The 22,233-nt window shown below is 40.0% G+C and overlaps 1 protein-coding gene across 7 annotated transcripts in view; it reads left to right on the top strand.

Moving 5' to 3' along the window:
- Positions 1 to 2,280: 2,280 nt before the first annotated feature.
- The window catches only part of OSBPL8 (oxysterol binding protein like 8), a 91,709-nt gene continuing 71,756 nt past the window's right edge, over positions 2,281 to 22,233 (top strand). For 4 of the 7 annotated variants that reach the window (XM_086749605.1, XM_086749596.1, XM_086749588.1 and 1 more), the window contains exon 1: positions 2,281 to 2,429. The gene's annotated coding sequence lies outside the window, so the exon portion shown is untranslated. The remainder of the gene's footprint in view (positions 2,430 to 22,233) is intronic. The other 3 variants (XM_086749619.1, XM_086749614.1, XM_086749616.1) reach the window with 1 other exon arrangement.

The raw sequence follows: 22,233 nt of genomic DNA, 5'->3' as shown, positions 1-22,233 counted from the left end.
TTTGTGGGTCCTGAGTGCACTAACAAGCCTTACCGGCTCTGAGCAGCCTCGCCTGCAGCTTCTACTCACACCCATGGGCCCAGGAGCTCTATTTAAGCTCAGTTCTGGGCCTTCAAAGTTTATCTGAGCTGTGATAGAAGAGCAGTGCTTTCCAGTTCAATTGTGTTTCTGCTGTAGCAATCCTTGATCTGGGTCTCAGCCTATGGCCTCACTTCGTGGCTGGATTTGATCCTAACCATGACTGAGGGATTTTGCTCCTGGCTTCACCTTGCACCTCTTTCTTCACCATGATATTGCCTTATGATCTGGATTCTCGGCTGAATGAGACCTCTGTCTCTGGGTCTGTCCTGCTTAGGTGCTGTGGGAGTGGGTGCTGGGTGGTACGGTCCCTGCCCTGCCAATTAAGTTACCTACTGTGGCTCCCAGCTCACCTCCCCTTGGAGAATAACCCTGTTCTTGCTGCTCCCTGACAACCTCAAACATCAGGTCCACCCTTAAGTTACCTGAATCTCTGCTGTTTTAAGGTGAGTAGAAACACAGAATGGTTTGGGTCGGAAGGGACCTTCAAAGGCCATCTAGTCCAACCCCCCTGCAAGGGACATCTCCAACCAGATCAGGTTGCTCAGAGCCCCGTCCAACCTGGCCTTGAATGTTTCCAGGGATGGGGCATCCACCACCTCTCTGGGCAACCTGTTCCAGTGTTCCACCACCCTCATTGTAAAAAAAAAATTTCATTATATCAAGTCTAAATCTACCCACTACTGCTTCCCAAAGCTAAACTTGGTCTTTTTGCTAAATGACAACCAACCTTGTGAATTAAAGCTCTACAGTGAGAAAGCCCAGAGTGTATAACTCTTGTCGGAGTGTATTATCTCCTTCCACGGCCCTCCTTTGGGGAGAAGTATTGTTTAATTATAGAAAGCTTGTAGAGACAAACTTCACGTCTAATAATGAAAACAAAATTGTTCTCTGTATTCTTCAGCATTTTATACCTCATTGCTGAGAAGAAAAAGCAATCTTCTGCGATCAGGAATATATACATATATTTCTACAGAAGTATTAAAAGAAAAAAGTACTGAGGAAAGAATACTCAGCCTTTTAATTAACTCAGATTATTCAAGGAACAGAATGAAAAGATTATGAGTGGAACATTAGCCCAAGATAATGGACTCCTAGAGACACTGCCACATAATTGAGGTACAGCTGATAATTCTATGAAAAATAGATTGAGCTAGCAGGCTTATTTTCAGAGTTGGAAACATGAATCCTTTGTCAACTTTTCTGCCTCATTATTTAGCAGGTCAGTGCTGAAGGTGCCAAATGTTTTCTGAACGTACTGACAGTACTTTCCCTTGAAATAAGTGGAAAGAAGATGCTCAGCATTTCCAAAAGTTATTCAGCATTTTGCAACTGTTTTTCAGTGATGTCAGGTGATGAAAACTGGAGGTACCCACTGATTTCACTTTAAATATGGTAACATATGTAAGCTGCTCACAGTATTTTTATATTACTATGGACATGTATATGGGATGCATTTTGAGACGGAAAAAAAAATCCAAAGCGGGGTTCCTGATGGTGTGTTAATTGGCGACCACCTCTCTTGCTGAATTGTGGGTATCGTTCAGAGCGTCGTTTATTTCCGCTGTTACCACTTTTTGGCTGCCCAACTTATTACTAAAAACCACACTCGATGATTAATACAACGCTGCCGTGCCGTTTGTGACTGTACTTTTCCCAGCACTATGTAAGTTTGCAGTTTCTACTGGAAGGAAGAGCGTCACTTGAAAAGGGGGTTTTCTTTCGTAAGAAAGAAGTGCAGCCCCGACACTGTGAACTTCAGCAGCTCCCTCACAGCTCTGCCTCTCTCCAAGTATCTCCCCCCAAAATGCCTTTTGTTCCCCTGGACCCTAGTGCCCCCCTCAGCCCTGTCACAGACCCAGAGCCGTTAGGCTTCCCGCAGCCTGCACCGCTTTCCTCCCTTCGCCCCCTTTAGCGGCTGGCAGCCCACCCAACCCGACCCAGCAGCACGCTCGGGCCCCTTGCCGGTCCGCGTCCCCTCCTGCGGGCCCCCGCCCCCGGCTAACGGCCGCCCGCCGCGGGGGGGCGCACGCGCCACGGCCCAGCCGAGGGGGCGGGCCCCCGCCGCCGTTGGCCGCCCGAGGGGGCGGGGCGCGCCTGCGCTCGCGCCCGCCGCGGCGGATGAGGAGATCAAGCGGCGACCGGGCGCTGCGTGGGAGGAGGGAGAGAAGCCGGGTGTGTGTGTGTGCGCGCGCGCGCGCCTGGGGGAAGGCGCGGTCGGTGCCGCGCGTAGCAGGCGGAGCCCGCGGCGGGGAGGGGAGGGGTCCCGGCCACCGCCCCCTTCCCGCGCCTGTAGCTGCACCGGTACCCGCACCGGCCGTGCCTCCTGCCGAACCTGGCTGCGGGGAGAGGTGAGAGAGAGCCCGGCAGGAGGGGGAGGGTCTCTCGCCCGTCCCATAGGGGCAGATCCGGGGCGCGGGGCAGCGCCGCAGCCGCCGCAGAGGGGGCCGGGGCGAGGGGGCCGTGATGCCGCTCTCCGGTCCCCGCTGGCGGTGGCGGGAGGAGGTGGCGTGGCCTGACGGAGCGTCACCGTGTACCGCCGGGTCTCCGTTAGCGGCTGGGCCTTGCGCCCACCCCGGAGAAGGGAGGGTGGTGGTTGTCGCTGAGCTGCGGGACGGCCCCGCACTGGCGCTGGGGAGCGGCCGGGCGGGGTGGTGCGGGCGAGGAGGCGTAGCGGCGTGGTGAAGCTCGGGTTTAGCGTTAGGACCGGCAGCGGGGCTCCCTGTAGTCGCGCCTCTCAGTTTAGGGCGTTTGAGCCCCTTCGTGTTCGACTTGCTTTTATTCACTGCTCCGCTTCCCCCTGGGGGGTCCGACCCCCCCTCGCGGGGGTCCGCAGACTACGGTTTGAAAACGGTCGGGTTGAGTGCCGAATGCAGCTCAAATTTAGCTCCTCTGACTGTCGGTAACCTCCTTCCCTCGCACTGGGAAAATAATCGTCTGACTGAGCAGTGCCGTGGGGAATGAAACGTAGAGCCCCGTTACTGTCGCTGCTCCTTAGTGCTGCCAGCCGCTCTTCTGTATCTTCATTAGCAGGCCTCGTAAATGGCCCGCTTCCAAAAGAGTGTACTCGCATGCTGTCTGAAGGCATTTTGCTTCACGCACTCGGTGGTAGTTCAGATGAGCTGCAGATGTTTTCTTGAAATAATAGTCTTCGTAAATTGTATGTTGTAGAAAAGCTGTATAGAACTCCTTTTCTGAAAGGAGGAAAGCTGTCAGTTCCCGTGTGTCACTGAAGATGTTTCTAACATGAGATGTTGCTGCTTGTGCACTACTGTCCAAACAAAACAGAGTTACTGGGACTCAGGACAGGAAACCTTTTAAAAGTGCTGATTCTCATCAGAAAGTTTTCTTAACTTCAGTCATTTCAGCTTAATTACGGGAAGTATAAATCTATTGATTCATTAAGTATTGCACGTTTGAGGCACTGCTGATGCTTGCTTAATATCAACCTCGTTTTCAAGCTTCGAACAGGCAGTGGTTGATACAGAGTTGTTCGTCCGCAGCAAACGTTATGGGCAGTAGGACAAGTGTGTATGCGGTGTTGTCCCCAGTTCTCTTTGTCAGGTCTGTTCTCCAGCTAGTGAGATTCTAGAGTTTATGCAGTACTGGTCTTAAGTGAGGAGGGAAAAGGAGAAGAGAAGAACATGATTTCATTTCTTGGCTGTCAAGAAGCTGTAGAAGGGACTGGTGAAATTCTCTCTGTATTGTTTCATTTTAGAGTTCCCTGCAAACTTCTGAGGATGTTTGTTGTTATAGCCATGCACTATTTTTTTGATCAAAACCCCTGAGCTTTGAAGCAATTTGTGAATATATGACTTTCTAAAACTCAGCCGTAGAGTCTTCCTTTCCAGATGGTGATTTAATGTAGTCTTGTTTGAAATTGAAACTAGTTGCAAAAAGAGATACATGTGATTGTGGTCACTTATGGGTTTTATTTTTCTATTGTTGTGGAGTTACGAAGATGCTGTAAATAAAGTGAATTTGTTGAGACTGATCTAACTTTGATCTAGCAACGAATAGATCTTTCTCTTTTTTTCCCTTGTTTAATCACGGGGCAGGGAAAGAGCTCCTTTTAAACATACTGTTCTGTAAAAATTAATTAGAAGCTGACTTTTCAGAAAAGGGCCATCCAGCTCCTATTTTTTTTTTTTTCCCACTAATGTGAACTTCTGGGGTACTTCCAACTCTGTTTTATAAATGCTTGTTGAAGGTTGTTAACTTTTACAACATAAAGAGGAATTTCCTGACGTTGCAGGAAAAAATGTTGGACTTGTACACTCTTTACAGGGAATTGAATCAGGACGGAAAGTCAGACTGACGTACTCTTGTTCTTTTGTTAGTACTTACTGTATTATCTCAGGATTTTACTCCAAAGGGAAGTAAAATGCTGAAATTAATAGAAAGTAATTTGAAGGGAAAATAAGTTTATTGAAGATTGCTTTTTAAAAATTCTGTTGCAGTGATCAAGAAGGGTCTTAGGTGATGCAGTACTTATCCTTTTTCTTTTGTGTGCTCTTATGCTTTCAAATAAATGTTCATGCAATTACCTAGTACAAGAAGCTATGCATGTTTTTTATTCTGTGAAGTTGTGTTCCAGCCCCCTTTCCCTCTGGTAAATCTTTGCATAGAGCACTCACCCAAGATTTAACAAACTGTGTCAAGTCAGTTATTAGGCTTTCGTCTCTTCACTGATGACTATTTTACCACGGCATTTCCTGCAATTTCTGTTCCCTGAAGCCTGCAGGGGAGTTTTCTAAGGGGTTTTTCTCTCTTTTCCCATCTCCGTCCCCGTCACTTTTAGCCTATCTGTCAAATAATTTATCTGTTAGCCTTCTGGGCTTCTCTTTTAGAACAGAAAATAAATTTGTTGCGGAAATTACATGCCATCATATAGTTAAAACTTCCCAATGGGCCGAGCAGTGTGGGTTTTTTTTTTCTGTTGTTTGGTGGTGGTTGGTTTTTGGTTGGTGTGTTTGTTGTTGTTGTTTGTTTGTTTGTTTGTTTGTTTTTTCCTTTTAATGAACATACGTCAAGCTCTGGGTTACTCAAATTTATGATTAAACACAGAACAACTTTTAGTGTTCAACTAATCAGAGAATCATGAAGGAAGACAGAAAAAGACTTTCAGTGCAGAAACAGTGACAGCTGTTTTGTGGAAAACAAGATAGTCTTATTACCTGAAAGCATGGGGTTTTCTTCAGTATGTGCAATGTGATAGAAGGAGTATGAGCAGAGAAGTTGGTGGTCCTGTTCCTCAAACTGTAACGTGGAAATCTTGGTCAGGTATGTTGTGGTTCACTGTACAGTATACTGTTAATGAAGATCTTACTTCTATGGCAGATGTACTGTTGGGGAGGAGGGGAGCAGTAGCTAAAAGCTTTTTGAGGCAGGTATTTATACAGTCCCTGTTTTTACAGGAAATGAAGCAGCATAGTTCTTCACCTAAGCTGTTTCAGTAAATTGGAGAGGAAGTAAAAAATACTACTTCTAAATGTCAAACAATGCTTTGAGTGAACTGGTTTTTTGTTTTGTTTTGTTTGTTTTTTGGTTTGGTCCCTCCCCAACACCCCCCTCATTCTGATGTGGTCATAACGATGTTGAATTAATAAAGCTTTTCTATTTTGTTAGACAGCCTTTTCAATTAACTTATTATAACAAGTAGGTGCTGATAATATAGTTCAGAAATGCATCTTTTTTAAGATACAAAAGGTAGTAGGCACAGTCTTGGTGTTTTAAAAAAAAACTAACCAAACAAAAAACTCCAGAACAGCACAAAAAGTTTTTCCCAAAGGCTTTGATTCATTTTAGAAAACTGTTTGTGGATTTTGCTTAAGTGATTTCTTTTGCTGTCGTCTTGTGTTTCAGGTAAACTTGATAACCTCTCTGTTTAACTTCAGCCCCCTCAATAGTTTCTTTCCTTCCCTAACACACAGTGGAGAGTCATGCTCAGAGTTTACAGCCGGAGCAATGTAAAAGGCTTTGTAAACCTATTGCTTCTGTTAAAAACATACGAGCAAATTTTGAGACTTGTGACTTTCACAAGTTTTTGAGATGTTGGAAGGTCTAATTATAACTAGAAAGGAGAAAAGAAGTTCTTTACTTGGGAAAAAATAACATTCACTTTCATAATATCGGGAATTAGTAGAGGAAGTATACTCTTGCTGCTTTGTGGACTTGCTTTGACCCTGGCCTTGAAGAATCTGCATCATTTTGGGGATGTTTTTATAAATCACCTTCTGATCGAGGAGATAGTTTCTCTGCCTAAGAAATGTCATCAGTTTAGACACAGTAGAAGCAGCTTTGTAGCTTTATCTTAAAACTAACACTTGGCCAGCTTGTGGGAATAGCAAGCTGCGTGCTCTTCTGGTAATTTGTCTCAATTACTTAATTTTTGTAATTTCATACAATAGTAGAAAGACTTGGTGGAGCTTGATATTTTGAGAATTGCCATTGACTTTTAAAAGGAAGGCATATGTGCAGTGTTGAACCCTATAAACTAAGTAAGTGACGTTTAGGTAACAGTGCTCGTAATAGGGCACTGATTAGCAGCAGATACCTTAGTCAGAAGTGTTTTATTCGGAAAACTGGTTCTGGATCGTACACAGTTGAGATCCGGTGCAGTATTTTCCTATGTTTGTTGTAAAACAGTGTTTTATTCCATCTGTACTCTAAAACAAGAAAATCTGTTGCAGATGTAATGTATATAGTAGCATAAGAAGCCTCTTGAGAGCCACTAAAAGTGTTTGACAGATGGTAAGAGGCATTTGGGAAGTGAGAATTTAATTTTGAGGAGTAGCTTGGACTTTTGGTGTTAGAAGAGGAATAAATAAACCTGATTTTCTTCACACTCTTGATTGTGGATGTGAGGTTTTAATCTCAGCTTGTTCGCTCAGCCCTGGGTACAGCACTGATTCTTCATCCACTAAAAATGATACATCTGTCTCTTTTGACGTTCTTAAGGTTTCAGTGACTTTGATACACACACTCCTGTAGTGTATCTGACTTTCCTCTTCTTTCATTCAACTGTTCATTCATCCATTTTGAAGCGTTCCTGTTGCATCTAAGCTTCAGTGAGTTCATATGCTATCTGTATGTTCACGTTTTCCGCTGCAATAATCCTGTCACCCAATGTTTGTGAAGTACTGCAGAAGCTGTTAATATGACTATTCAGTTGAGATAAGGGAAAACAGGTGGGTTTTTTTGGTTTTTGTTTTTTTTTTTTTCCTTCCAGAGTTATCTTTTGCTTGCCTGCAAACTGAAGCCGTAGTATTTTGAAGGTTATTTTAAGGACCAGCTTGCTTTTAAAGACTTGGACTTGGGAGTGCAGCTATATTACTGGTCATTTTAACATGTGAAAAAAATATTTTTGTTGGTTTTGGTTGACAGTTTTAGCTATTTAGGGAATTATGCATCAGAAGAAAATAGGTTGATTTTAATATTCATACGTTTAAAGTTGCTAGCGAGTGGTGCAGTAAACTGAGTCGAGTATTTGACTGTGGCTTGGCCTTTACTTATCTGAGGAATGCTTTATTTATCTTAGGAATAGCTTTAAGAAATTAAAGGATACTTTTCACCTCTCCTTTCCCCTCCAAATTAAAAAATAACACCTGTAAATGACTGACTTGACTCTTCAAATGGCAGAAGCATCATTACAAACCTGGGTTTGTCTCATGTACAGTAGGTCGTTTTTTAAGTACCTACAGAGGGCCTTGTCTCAGTGGTTGGCGTATTTTTTTTTTCCTCAAAAAGATGTTTTTAAATGTTGTATTTCTTGTAGATGACTTGGAGACCTAAGACAAACAGCTTATTACTTGTAACTACATGATGCTACTGAGAAAGAGTATGGTTGATATGAGATTTGTGTGGTAAATTATAGGTTCAGTTGGTGTCTAGTTCGTTAATTGTAAAAGATTTTTGGCTGCATTCTAAAGGAGAAATGCGAGATTTTCAGATTCATGAAACACTTATTGTCAGGTACACAGCAAGTTCCTTTGCTTGAAATTTTGTGTGGAATTTTTTTTTTTTTTTAATCACTGTTAAGAGATGTAGTAGAAAGGATGCTTCTATGGGCAAAATGAGAACTTTTCTAGGTAAAACATGGACAACATTTGCTTAAATATTACATTGACTGACCTCATTTTTTTAGTTAATATATTCAGATTTTCTGGTCTTGCAGTCTTTGTAAGTTTTTTTAAAAAAAAAACTGTGATGATGCTGTAAATCTGTGATTAGATACTCCTCAGGTGGCACTGAATTAAGAAACGTGTTTACCTGAGAGCTTACCTTCCCTTGTCTAGTTACAGTATAGTGGAAAAGATCACTCAGCGTGAGGATATGCAGTGACGGTTATGAGCCCTTTTCAGTACTAAATAGCATGTGGCGTGCTCCTCCATGCATGGGGATGTATGGTGGAGAGGAGCAGGGTAGGAGTCTTGTTCCTTGTGCGGTGGGATGCCGATGCTGCCGAGAGGAGAAAGCGGCACTTTATTCACTGTGGAGGTTTTAGTGCAACTTGTGAACCTTTATGCTGCATAAAGCAAATAGTGTTCTTAACCACAGAAGGGATAGCTAGGATATTGTTTAGACGTTAAACCAGTGAATCTCCATAAACTGCAGTTCATTGTTTTGCAACAATCCTGCAGCACCATACTGTACCAGGAGAGTGGGTTTACCATTGTTTGTCATGGGAGAACTAGTCTAAGAGGAGGACTACAGTTTGAAAACAAATATTTCATGTGACTGTAGAAGATCACTAGTCACCTTCCTTGTGTGACTTTGCCTTTGCCCGATAAAAGCTCTATTATAAGGCTTTCGATGCATGCAGTTTCTTCTGCATCCTTGAGGGCTCCCGTGATGTTTCTCTCAGTATTTTTTTCCAGTGGAAAGCAATAACAGGAACAAGTTTATTTGTGTCTCTGAACTGGATGGAGCCAGTTTAGAGGTCCGTTTAGAGTAGTGTAATTGACTGTATAATAATGCATGGAAAATGTTTTGGTTGAAACAAACGTATTATGACTTAATATATCGGATGCCCAAAGTTACTTGCTCCTGAGTCTGAGTGTGAACAATTTAACTTTTTCTTCTCCCTCATCCTCACCCTCACATGTGTAACATGAAAATTAGGCAGCTCATTTGCTTGATGGATTCATTTATTTGTCCTTTCTTAAACAGTTTACTGTTGGTGTATCTCTCAAATTATAGACAGGCACAGATAATCTTTGTGCTTCTTGTGTAGGAAGATGGTGGTAGTGCCAACTCCTTGTCTGTGTTGCCACATGCACTGTGGCTGGCTAACATGAAGCTGCATTTGTGTGTGTGCTGTACTGAACACTGACTCCATGGAGTTACAGTTGGGAGGTAAACTAAATGTAGTTGCTAGGAGTGATGCTGAGTGGAGGTGGTGTGGAGGACTTGGGAGCTTTGTTTCAGGCTTTGGTCATCTCCAGGTGAAGAGAGCCTTCATCTCCAGGTGAAGAGAGCCTGTAAAGTCAACCAAGCACTTAAGAAAGCAGACCTCTTTTCCCCTGGATAGGTGGATGTATAATTTAATGTTTTTGGAAGAAGTTACTTGCTCTATGACTATGCTCAGCACTATGACTAGTGCTGGTGTTACTCTGTTTTTCCACTAGTCTTGAAAACTTCTGCACTGCTGTGCTTCAGGGACTGTTGGACACTCAAGATTACTGAATTATTATTTTTTTACAATCTAGAAGACTGAGTGACTTTAAAAAAATATACTTTAAATACTTAAAACCTGCTAATATTATTGATAATGTAGTCCATGTATAAATACAGAATATAGTATCCACCGACGTTAGGATGATGTGTATAGGATGGTAGCTAAGGGAAACTTTTAAGTTCTTCTAATATGCTAATCCTAGAAATACAGAGGTGATCCTGAGTTGAAATGTTAACATGATGAAAATGACAAGAAATAAAGTGACACAGCTATTGTTCCTCTTAGCAAACAATCTTTGAGTAATTACTAATATGTTTAGTCCAAATCCAAAGGAAACAAAGTTTACATAGAAGCTGAAGCAGTTGTTTTTTTTTTTTTTCTTTAAAAAAAAAAAATTACAGTTGTTTGTTGAAGACCTCAAATAATAGCTGGTGTGACTGAGAGGAAAAACTGCAAGGGGGAAGTTCTGTAGACTTGGGTCAGAAACAAACATCAACTCAATGTGAATTAATTGTTCCTAATAGCTCTGTCACTTTCCAGACAACATTGGCGCATGGAGGTATGGCACATCAGCTGAACTTTGTTAACAGTCTTTGCCCTGTAAACCTGGGGCAAATGCAGTGATATTTTGGCTTTGACTAGTCTCTGTGGGCTTGTTACATGCACTATACAGCCAACATACATTTATTCTGAGTATAGTACCAGGTTCTATCTAATTTTGGATAATATGTTTAATTTTGCTAATATGACATATACGCTTGAGTAGCTGGTTATGCTGCAGCAAAATTTAATGCAGAAATGCTCTCTTCCCTTAATGCTGATTCTTCTTAATGTTCTTTTCCCTCTTTGGGAGAGGTCTGTACATCAGAAAAAGTCATTCAGGTCTTGTATTGGGGAGCCAAGATCCAAGGTCTACAGGGGAAGAAAAATCGGGATCAATAACAGTGTTTAGACTTGAGTGATTTCCAGCTCTTCAGATGCCAGATCATGAGTAATTCTCAGAATAACAGATGTGCTCTTCTGTTATACCCATTTCTTACGGGGAGAGTTTACAATGCCCTGTGCTTCTCTGTGATATTGCTTCCCATTTTCCCCCCTGATCATACTCTTTTCCAATTCAAGCAATGCCATGAAAGTTATAGTAATGTTGGAGGAGGGAGGCCAAAGGAGTACTGAGGAAGGCTGTTAAATTCTTACCTGAAGCAGCAGGTAGGGTTAATTTAGTGTGACTGAAAATCTGGCCATGCTGCTTGTAACTGACATGTAATGTACTTAAGGTGGATATAATGTGCCCATCGCTAATGGAGGAGTACCTTTTGTGAGTGAAGATGACTTGCCTCACTTTCCTGACCTAATGGCATCTTCTCTGCCAATGCTGACGTGGCCTTTTTGCTTCTCTTCAATCCATTCTTCTGCATAAGTAGGATAGGGTGGGCTTTCTGCTTAGTTTTGCTGAGGAAAAGACATCTGGGATTACTGTTTTTTTCCTGTCATATATGACCTGTCTACTTTCTCCTGCAACTCCAGCAACACTGCCTATTCCTAGTTCCTTGGTTACTTGCCGTCTTTCTCCTGCCTTGATCTCCTACACAGATCGTGGTTAAATTGCTGCAGGGAATTTTCTGTCTCATTTCTGGTAACTCTAGGCACCATCTGACTAATCACGGCTTTAGCTGTTTTCAGAAGATTATAGTTTTAGAAGAGGGCAGGATCATAACGTTGTATTCTCTCCACATAGCTCAGATGCTGTGGATAACTAGCTGGGGGAGGGATGCTGGGGTTTTTTGGGGTTTTTTTTTGAAGGAATATGCTTGCCTGTGTTAAATAGACAGTGTTATGCATTGTCTGCATGTGATAGAGGCAGCGCCTGCGTAGTGTCTGCTTTGCTGCAAGGACCTGCTTAACCTGTAGAACATAATTTGCGTGTGTGCATGTATGTATTTGTGTGTACAAAATACGTGTACTAGTAATACATTACAAGCAGATAACCTCCTGTAAACTGCTAGCTGGCAATCCTTAGTGTAGGGCTCTCAGCTGGGTCTTCAGGCTAGCACAACGGTAGGGGTAGCTGTGACCTGAAGTCCTTGATGTTATTTGCAGTCTCCTGTAGAAAAACAAGCTTTTTGTATGGATAAGCAAAGCAACTTTGATTAATCTGTATGATGTAAATTGTAGTCTTTGAAGGTACCTCTTGCTTTGATTAGTGTCTTTTAAAAAAACCTTCTAAATTGAGTCAGCACAATACATGAGAAGTTGCAATTCTAATAATTCTAATTTAGCTTCAAAATTTACACTAAAGATTTTGCTAGGCTGTCCTTATGATCTGTTGGAGGCTGAAAGATTCATGGTACGTATTTCCTGTATGGAAATTATGGTTTCCTAATGTTTCTTTTGTGGTGAAATGAAAATCTCATCAGTAATTAAAATGTAATCTTTGTGAATGTAGAGAAAAGCCAGTAACCTAACATTTGAATCTTGTTTTTTATGCGGAATTAAGGACCCCACGCTAATCTACCTATAAAGATTTACTGCTTGCTGTTTTTAAAAACAATACCTTGATTCAGTCTTGCAAATAGGATTGTAGTTTTACTCAGCTGTGACTAACGTATGCTGCCTTGAAAAGGGACAGGATAAACCTCAATGCAAACAATTACATTGAAATACCAGTGTTAGAAAATCATCGGGGGAAAACACGGGCTTAAGGTCTGTGATATTTATGAGCAAAAAGAAACCTCATCTACACAAATATTGATTCTATCTATTTGAATAACACACAAAATTACTGAGTGTAAGGAGAGGTTTTAAGATGGATTTTTGAAGTCATCAACAAGAATTAATGTTCTTCCTTGATGGAAAAAAAAAGTTCTCCTTTCATTAAAAAAGAGAGCCTGCTGAGGCAAAGAAGAAACAGGTAGAAAGCTTATACATGTTAATCAAGGTAGAGAGCAATGAGCTGCCCTATAAAATGAGGGAAAAACTGGTGAAAAATAAATCTGAGAGAGGTTTAAGCCTCAGAAGAAAAATAAACCATGTCAGCTACTTGAATTAAATATTAACTCTAAACACGGTCAGTATTTCGGAGAACAGTGCTCGATATTCCTCTCTGTGTTAACAAGAGTATTTTCTTTTAATCTTAATAATAAATTTCTTTCAGTGTCGTCAGCTCCATTTGACTCTCAGCTTGGAACGGGAAAACATGCTTTCCTTTTATGTAAACCAAGAACTGGTGAAAGGAAATTGGGTGTGTGGTGTGACAGGGTTTGGTGTTTTTGGTGGTTTGGTTTTGTTTTTTAAGTTTGTAGAAGACCTCTGTGCTGGTTGCAGTCAGATCATAGATTACAAATCGTGCTACTTTGGTTTCCAGAGGCATGTTCTTGTTGAATTAAAACAAGCTTTAGCACTGTTTTCCCCTGGTTTTGGTGCAAAACCAATATTTGTCTTCAGTGATCTTTAAAAAGTTGGTCTTGCATATCTTGTTGTTAATCTCTACTTTCTTCCCAAACAGCATTTGGTTTATATCAAAAAGAAGGCTGAAGATCTGGTAAGTCACCTTTATTTTCAAGCATAATAAATCAATGAATGTGTGTTGTAGCATTATTGAGTATAAGTATTTATTTTTGGTTAATGAAAAGTGACCAGAACAGAATTTTCTGCATCATTTTTGACTATAAATTTTATTAATTATCAAATTATACGTGATCTCTCTTTATGAGGAAAACTGATTGTGTTTTGCTTATCTTGAGCTCCTTTCCTCTGTCACTGGCAGATTGTTTTTGTAAATGCAATCCACTTAAGAACAGAACTTGTGTTATCTTGTAATGTAAATATACTGAAATAACTTCCATTTTATTAATTGCCATATAAGCAGCATAGATGGAATAAGGGCATGAATTGAATAAGGCAAAAGTCAACATTCAGCTGTACTGTTTCAGTTGCTCTATTCTGTGGATGCTTTCAAATATCACCAGTAGTTTTTCATTCAGAAAGAGAAGAAATTATTTATCTTTACATCCTATATAGATGAAATATTTGCCGATAGGAAGCTCAGAAAAATATATTGCAGATGTTTTTCTACTTATTTTCCGACATTGTAGTTTGTTGCCTTATGTTTATTTATTTCGCAACTCTGTTCCTTAATTATTCTGTTTAATAAATTGTGGAGTTGTCCTTTTCCTTATTACAGATACAGGAATTCATCATACCTCTGAAATTCTTACCAGCATGACAATTCTCATGCTGTGAAGAGTTAAAAATTATGTCTTTCTGTCTAGTACATTTGTTCTTCTTCAGCATAACTTGCAACAATATTGTATGCATCAGGTTATTGAAGGTCCAGCAGAAAAGCTACACTACTGCATGGCTTAGTCTGCTTTTGGAAGAAGAGACCAGTAACTCTTCTGTGACACCGTTGTCACTCAGTATTGCTGAGTAGTGAAGGGTGGCTCAAAACTCTCAAGCCTCTGGCTTTTTTTTGTTTGTTTTTAATTTTAAACTTTGGGAAGCTAAGACTTGTTGCATCTTAAGGTACTAGTATAAAGGGTATTGTTTATGTATTATTTGTGAGAAGTGTAGACTAAAGACAGAGTTTTAATTTTTTTTTTTAATTGAGTTCAGAATATCGGCTAGCAGTTGAACTTTTGTGAATTTGTTATGTACAAAAGCGTTTGTGCTGGCAGGCACGACTGAGGAAAAGGAAACTAGAGTGATGGAGACCTGACGTTACTCTTAATGTATAGTGTCCAGAAGTGATAGCTGAAACACGTCTGAGATACTGCATGTAAGTTTAGACTGTTATTCATTGTAGACCTTTTTATAGGTTTAAAAAAATGCTTACAATTCCAGTTAACAATCAATTTAATTTCATCAGTTTGGTGCGAAGTTTTTTTTTGTTAGTTCCTTGTAGGTGATTAAAACGTAAACTGCTTGCTTAGTGGGTATTTCTGTCTTAAAAATGCAGACTTAAGAAGCTTGGGTTGTCTTTCTTGCAAGATGAGTACCATCTGTTGTGATTCATACGGCTTTAAGGTGTTGGGGGAAGTGTTGCAGAAGCTTTTGACTCATGGGATGATTTTCTGAATATAATAGATAGAGATGGTGTTTGAATTTGAGCCTCTCTCTGTGGTTTCTTGCATGGAGGGAAGGAAGAGAGGTGGTTTTTTGTTTGGGTGTGTTTTTTTTTTTTTTTTTTTGGTCGTCAGAGAGCAGCTGGTGTTTTCATGACTTGTAATATGCTGTAGCTGACCTTCCGCAGCCTGCACTGCATGTTATGTGGCAGGGCAGCCCAGGCAGCGGAAATTCTAGAGTAGCAAAGAGTAATTGTTAAACAAGTTTCATGTTGGTGAAAACTTGGAAAAAGACCTGAGTGAAAGAAGATATGTGTGTGTGTTACTGGATTTTTAACTTGCAATTGGAAAGCCCTCACGTAATCATCTCTCCGTTCTCCAGTGTCAAGGGTCCCAACAGTTGAGTCTTGGAGGAGGAGAGAAGAGATGATGGGGCTTTTATGTTACTACTTAAGGGTGTGGTAGATAGAATTTTCTACTTTCATTCAGCATCTGCCCTTTTCTTGTGACACAATGTTGCTGTTGCCATCCATACTGAATCAAAACCTGCCATAGCTCTCGCAGACTTAATCGTCATCCTGTTAGAGGATCATGTTTGCTTTAAATTTATTTTATGTTTTAAAAAAATATAATTTTTTCATTTCCATATTTGTCTTGATATAGCCATCTTTTTGACAATTGCTCTGAGTCATTAACTGTTTCAGTTATAATATCTGACACTTCTAAATGCCTTTTCTCCATCCCAGCTTTATTCTCAGGTTTATGCTTGGATAACCATGTTGTTTAGCATCACATACAACTACCTTGCCTTACCATCTTCTTCCATGTCCATAATAGTTTGATCTTTAGCCCCATGCACCTCTCTTTTTTCTTCTTTTACTTAAGCATATAGTAGCATATTTCTTTTTTTTTCTTGGCTGCTGTCCCACCACCTAGTAGCATTCTTCTCTGTTCTTCTGCTTTTCTTTACTTTGTCTGGAGGAAAATACAGATGTTTACTGATTTGAGCTTGCCAACGTACATGCATATTTTGCTGTTTTGAAATCTTAAATGTCTCCACTTGAATCCTGTACATGGCAATCTTTGCTGCTTAACTTGCAAAGAACACACTTCTTTCTTTCTTTCTTTCTTTCTTTCTTTCTTTTTTTTTTTTTTTAGCAATGCAGGAGAAGCTGTAGTGGAGGCGCTTGTGTCAGCAAGTGTCTCCTCCCTCCACAAACAAATTACTACAAGCATAAGCTGTACAAGCAATAATAGTAACACTCCACTCCTCCCAGTATGGTGTCCAGGGAGGTTGTTGTCAGCATAAATTTATTTGCTAGAACCAGCACTTGTAGGAGCCCAACTGCTGATACTCTGATGGAATGCAGTGATATCAGTCTGCTCTCCATTGCAGCCTTGGACTTTGTTATGTTCGCAGACTTAAGATGCCAGTGTTTTTGTGTCTTGGCTTCTGCTCCTCCTTCATCACAGTTTCTGATGTCTCATGCCTCTTGTAGTTCCCAGCAAATGTTTTTTTTGCCAAGTAGTGATGACAATAATTTTGATCTTCAGAGAAGCAGACCGTCCGTTCTTGTAGGAAGTGGAAATGGTGGTCTTTTATGAATTCTGATTTGTGAGCATTACAATTAGAAGCTCTCATGTTTAGTGTCCTGGGAGAACCCATTTGAGCTAGTGTTTATGTACTTCACTTGAGAGGCATAGTGAGACTGACAGGAGAAGGTTTTTAGCTGGGGAAGCACTGAAATTGCTGTTGAGGTGGTTCCTAAAACTGTTGACTTACTAGTGATTGAGCCATTTTTCTACCTGTTATGAAATAAATATGAACCCACCATGATGGCGGCATGGCATGTTCATAGTTGTGCTCTTCATTCAATCTGCTTCTGACATGTGCAGCATAATCTGTAGGAGTGGGATGTAGCATACTTTGCTTTTTAAACTCTAGTTGAAATTTTAGGAAGAAAGGGAATTACAGGTCAAGGCAATATATACCTGAATGCATATCACTTATGTTTTCCAGGAGTGAGTGGTGGTTCATTTTTGTGAAGCTCATGCTGTGTGTGTCATGAAGTGGACAAAGTCAACTTCCAGACAGAAATATCTGCTTCTGGGAGGTTCTGCGTGGAAAGCATGTTACTGACAGACTAGAGACATCTTAAAGAAAGGAGCTGGAGAGATTAGTATGAAACTCCTATGTTTGCTGTGCAGGCCAGTATTTTTGGGAAAGTCTGTGCACTTATTTCAGGTAAATTGGAAGCCCAGAGGATTCAGATGCACCCTCCTACATTTGAACAGCACTTTCTAGTCAGGAATTTGAGGTACTACAGAAAACTTATGTTGATTTTGGTCACCTGAGGTGAAATGTCTGAGTGTGCTCAAATCCCATATACAGCTGGGGATGGTGGTTCTCTATTTAAGGATATTATCTCACCTGCAGTAACTTAAAAATTTGTGTTTAATTGGTATTATGGAACATATCTTTAGTCAGCTGAGAAGGGCCGAACATTTTGTTTTTCGAGTTAATGCTTCTTGCATACTTTCTTACCGTGTATTGTATGTTCTGCAAATGCTTAAACTGAAGATTCTTGCAACAACCTTATAGTATATTACACTACTTATTCTCAGGTTAATGTAGGGAGATTAGCTGTGTAAAATACTGCCATCTACAGCACAACTATGTGCAATAGCTCTCGAGAGTAACGACAGCAATCAAGATAACTCCTCATAGGAGTTAAATGCTTGACATGTGTCTTTACTTAAGATGAAGATGATTCTGACTTTTAGCTACCTCATAAAGGGGCTGTTTTCAAAATGAATAGCTAATCCAAGCGTGTCTGAATACCTGAACAGATGCTTGTTAAGGCAGATACATTGTAGATACTTTGGTAGAGAATGAATGAAGCTTTACTAAGATATAACATGTAGATCACTGGAAACAAAATTCTGATGTTAAAACTGAATAGTGAGTGTAAAATGATGACAATAAGCTCAGATTCACTAAAGCGTCAGAAATCTTTTACCTACTTTTCCTTCTGTTGAAAAAGAGAAGTTATGTTTCTATCTAGTGTTTTAACTGGAGGAAAAAAAAACTCCGTGAATTTATTTGCTCTGACACTAAACACTAATAATGATGATTAATGTGAAGGAATAGATGCAACAAGAAACTCTAGAAATACAGATTTTTTTTTTTTGTTGTTGTCATGATACAACAGCCCCCTATACGCGATGGCATGGAAAAATTGTGATGTTATTAAAAGAGCGGAGTTTCATACCTGGCTTAAAATCTGTTAGTGTAATATGAATGTTAAGCTCAAATGGGAAAGGGTGGCAACCAGCAATGATGGTGATTTATGCGAACGTACAGAGTGCTTTTGATCCGCACCTGTGACAATATTTGTCATGCAAAATAGCTCTTATTCAGAGTCTGGATACTCTGAAAGCCTCTTGTAAGTGCCTGGACGTTGGACTACTATCATCTTTTGTTCCTTTCATTATTTGGGGGTGTGACTATAATCTTCTGTTCCCTTCATTATTCAGGGATGTGGTAACAGAATAACATAGTGATTGCCCCAGCTGCCACAAAACCAAGGGGCTGAAAAGAAACCTAGTCATCAGCTGGGGATCCACATGCATCTGACTTTCATGTCAGGTCAACATGATTTTTTTCTTTTGTAAGAGCAAATATGATACCCATTGTAAAGTTGGTAAAAATATGGGGTTTTTTTTCTTAACAAGGAAGAAAACACATTTTGTTCAATGTTATTTTTAAAAGTTCAGAACCGCTTTTGATCAGTTTAGAGCACTTTGTGTGTCTGAACTGGAATACTGTCACTTTCGGAGATATTCTTGAAAATCATAGAATCATGGAATGGTTAGGGTTGGAAGGGACCTTCAAAGGTCAGGAAGGGATGGGCAATTGCTTGTAGTTTTGTGGTGTTTCTTATTGTTTTAAAGCCAGTTAAATTTACAGAGGTGATCTCCAAGGAGACACTACCAGTCTTAAACGTACTTTTATGTTTTTAATGAAACTTTCAATATGTAGGCGTTTAGTTGGCTGTGAGGTCTATCTGAAGCCTTACCTTGCAATTAAGTGTTGTAGCCCAGGCTTTTCCATGCTTTTCACATCTAGGAAGGAAACACTTAAAGAAGAAATGGGAATTTCAGGTCCATCTGACTGTCTAGTCGTTCTGCTCATTTAAAAATGGCAACCATAGAAAAAGCAAGTTTGGGAAGATAAATTTTAATTAGCTTTCCTTGTCGATAGTTAATACAAAAAGCAAAAAAAAGTACTTTACTGAGGGAGAATGAAGTTAAGCTCTGTGAATGTGAACTGTGCTGTGCAAGCTGAGAAAGAGTTCTGGCCCATTTTGAGGAGATTAGTATCTGTTTGTATAGATAAGCATGAAAAGGCAAAACCAAACTTCTTAGCCCACCTAGCTCATATTTATCCTTTGTTTCTATGCCTATTTTTTTTTTTTCTGTTAAACTTTCAGTTTTGCTAGGATCAAAGATTTCCCTTCATCAACCTTAAATGTTTCAGGGTCTTCATGGAGAATTGAAGAATTCTTTGGTTCTTGTTAAAATGTGATTTATTTATGAATTATGATTTTTACCAAAACAACTAACAGATCCTTGAAGGTGTCTAAGGAGACAATTGTGCTTAGCTTTTTTCTTTTTTTTTTTTTTTTTTTTTTTTAATTCAATGCAGTATGTCATTCTCCAGTCCCAAAGTGGATAGACTGCTTAGCATCTTAATTAGTTTTCAAGCTGAATTCAGCTTTAATGTTCAAGGCCAAAGACAGGGCTATGAAGGTTAATTATACTTATCAACATTTGGAAACAGTCAATTCTCATTGTATATGAAGTGTTGGCACAGTGCTCTTCTCCTGGGGATGGAAATTGGCTTATTACTTCATGATGTAACTGGAATGCTTGTGTGCTTATCTTGGTTAGGTGGTTTCAGTAGATAAGCTTCTCGGTTATTTTCAGTTTGGTGGTTATAAATGGCATTGAAATATCCATATTCACTTAAAATCTGTATTTTATTAAGTTAATAGCACTCTTGGAATTACCAGGTCTTAATTTCATATTCCATATATGTTGCAGACAATCTGGATATGAAAAAGCCTAAGTTATGAATGTCACACACTTTCTAAAAGCTATTATGGGAGTGTAAAACATGCAATTGCATTAAGAACTATTGGCTTATAGTATTTTGTCTCAACTTGTGATTGTTAGGAGAGGGCAGCTCATCCTTCTCTGAATTCTGTTGAGGGCTGCAAAATGAAGGAACAAAATTCTTTCTTATGGGAAATATGCGTGCCTAGGTGTTTTTGAGATTAAGGGGCTCTGCACACTTGCTACTTTCATTGAAATCACTATTACATGTGCTTTTTCTTGACTATTTTGGAAAAAAAAAAACAAGCCAGCAAGCCTTTATACTCTTACATGTTCATTATGAGACTTTTTGGAGAAATCAGAGTTTTTAAAAGTTAAAGTCTCTAGTTGTAAGTACAGTGTACTTGCTGAAGATCTCTAGTTTGTATCTGTGACCACTGGTCTTAGATATTCAGTCTGGGCAATCAGGTAATAATGGATTGAAAACATAGGACACAAGATTTCTCCAGTCACCCCTTTTAGCATAGCACACAGATGGCAACATGTAGTGCCAGTTATTCTTACAGCTACTCCTGCAGGAAATCTATAACTGGTACATTCAGTTTTCCTCCCTCTGACATCACAACGCGGTATGTGAAAATGAGCATCAGATGAGATGTGCCCCAGGAAGCAGAGTCTTGGTTATGCGTAAGTTGGGACATACATTTCTATTCAGGTATAGCTCCAAGACGTGAACTATTGCTGCCTACCTCCGTTCACACTGTGAAGCATGGAAATTAGTTTCATTCTTTTCCTAAATGTTAGACTTGAAAATACATGCATAAGCTGCCTTCAAGGGAATAAAATGTGTAACATGATACTTAGAGGTGTAGTTAACTGCTGTGGCAGAGATACCAGGTATTGAATTGCTTTATGCTAATATTATCTTGGTAGTTAAGGTAGTTATCTTGGTATTGTGTGTGATTTTAAATATGAAGGTAAACTATAAAATGCTATTAAACTGATAACTCTTGTCAGTTTTGGTGACAATATTGGAATGAGCTATTACTGTGAAAGGAAGGATGTAGTTTTTCTCTCTTAAAAAAATAGACATGCTCTCTTGGAACTATTTTTTTCCTTTATTTATTGTGAAAACATCAACTGAATTTGCTAGAGCTCGCAAGCATTGCATTCTTCCTTCCTGATGTTTGTGTCTGGCTTCTGGCTGTCCCTGGGCTCTCAAACTGGGATGTCTTTCGCAACCTGGACCAGGGTGTTCTGACTTCACTTAACTAGCTGAGTATTTGAGGGAATGGGTAGAAAATGGTGCTGTGTCGCCATCACTCTGTCCTACGGGATTGCAGAGCTAAAAGGATAGCGCTCACCTTAAATCACATGCTCAAGCTGTCTGATGGCCCCATTAACCTGTTTTATGGGAAAGTGAATTCCCAGTACTTGAGTAGACTAGGTGGAAGGGCAGGAGAAGGTGCCTTGTCTGCTGAATATTTGTTTGGCCCTGAGTGGAATAATTCTTTGTCCAAGGATGCTAGGTTGTTTTGTGGTTTTGGGTTGATTTTTTTTTTTTTCCCCTTTGTTTTCTTCTCTGAAGCATTTCAAAGAACTACCAAGGAAATGTCAAGACTTTGTTTTCATGGCTGTGCTGTGTGGAGTGACCTTACAACCACTCCCTGGTTGTCAAGGAACAGAACTATTATCTCAATCATGACACATACTTTCTTTTCTGCTTAAATTTACTGTCTTCTATATTGGTCCCTGAAGCAGAACGGTGAATGTACCCTGATAATGTGTGGTTCTTGCTATGGAGAATATTGGTATCTCCTCCCAGTACCGGGAGCAAAAAGCATTCTGCTCTTCAGAAATGGGATAGCTTTGGGAAACAAATATGTTTAACTGCTATACTTGAGGGCTGGCTTTGAGCTGTGTAAGGCTTGACTTCTATTTTCAGCTCTGGAAAAATTAATTTTTATTTATGTTGCTTGGTTATTATTGCAAATAGTGTGAGCAGTTGCCTAACTTACATTAGGCAGCAATATTGAGCTGATTTCTGAGGGCTGTGAATTGCAGCTAAGTTGTCGGTTGATGATGCTTGTATCTCTTCCATAGCTGCTTGTTGTGGCAGGTTAGGTGCTTCTCACCACCCAAAGAAATGTCATGGAGGAGCACCTAATTTGTTGAACAGAAATGGGTGGGGAGGTCTAGTGCTAGGTCATTTGCTAAGTCTGCAATGCAACTGTATTTTACAGTTCCTGTTGATCAGGTTATATTGCTTAAATGCTGTTGGTTCATCTTGTTAAA

The sequence above is a fragment of the Chlamydotis macqueenii genome, chromosome 1 (assembly GCF_036417535.1).
Source record: "Chlamydotis macqueenii isolate bChlMac1 chromosome 1, bChlMac1.mat, whole genome shotgun sequence".
Classification (NCBI taxonomy): Eukaryota; Metazoa; Chordata; class Aves; order Otidiformes; family Otididae; genus Chlamydotis; species Chlamydotis macqueenii.
This window is presented reverse-complemented; position numbering and strand designations above follow the sequence as displayed.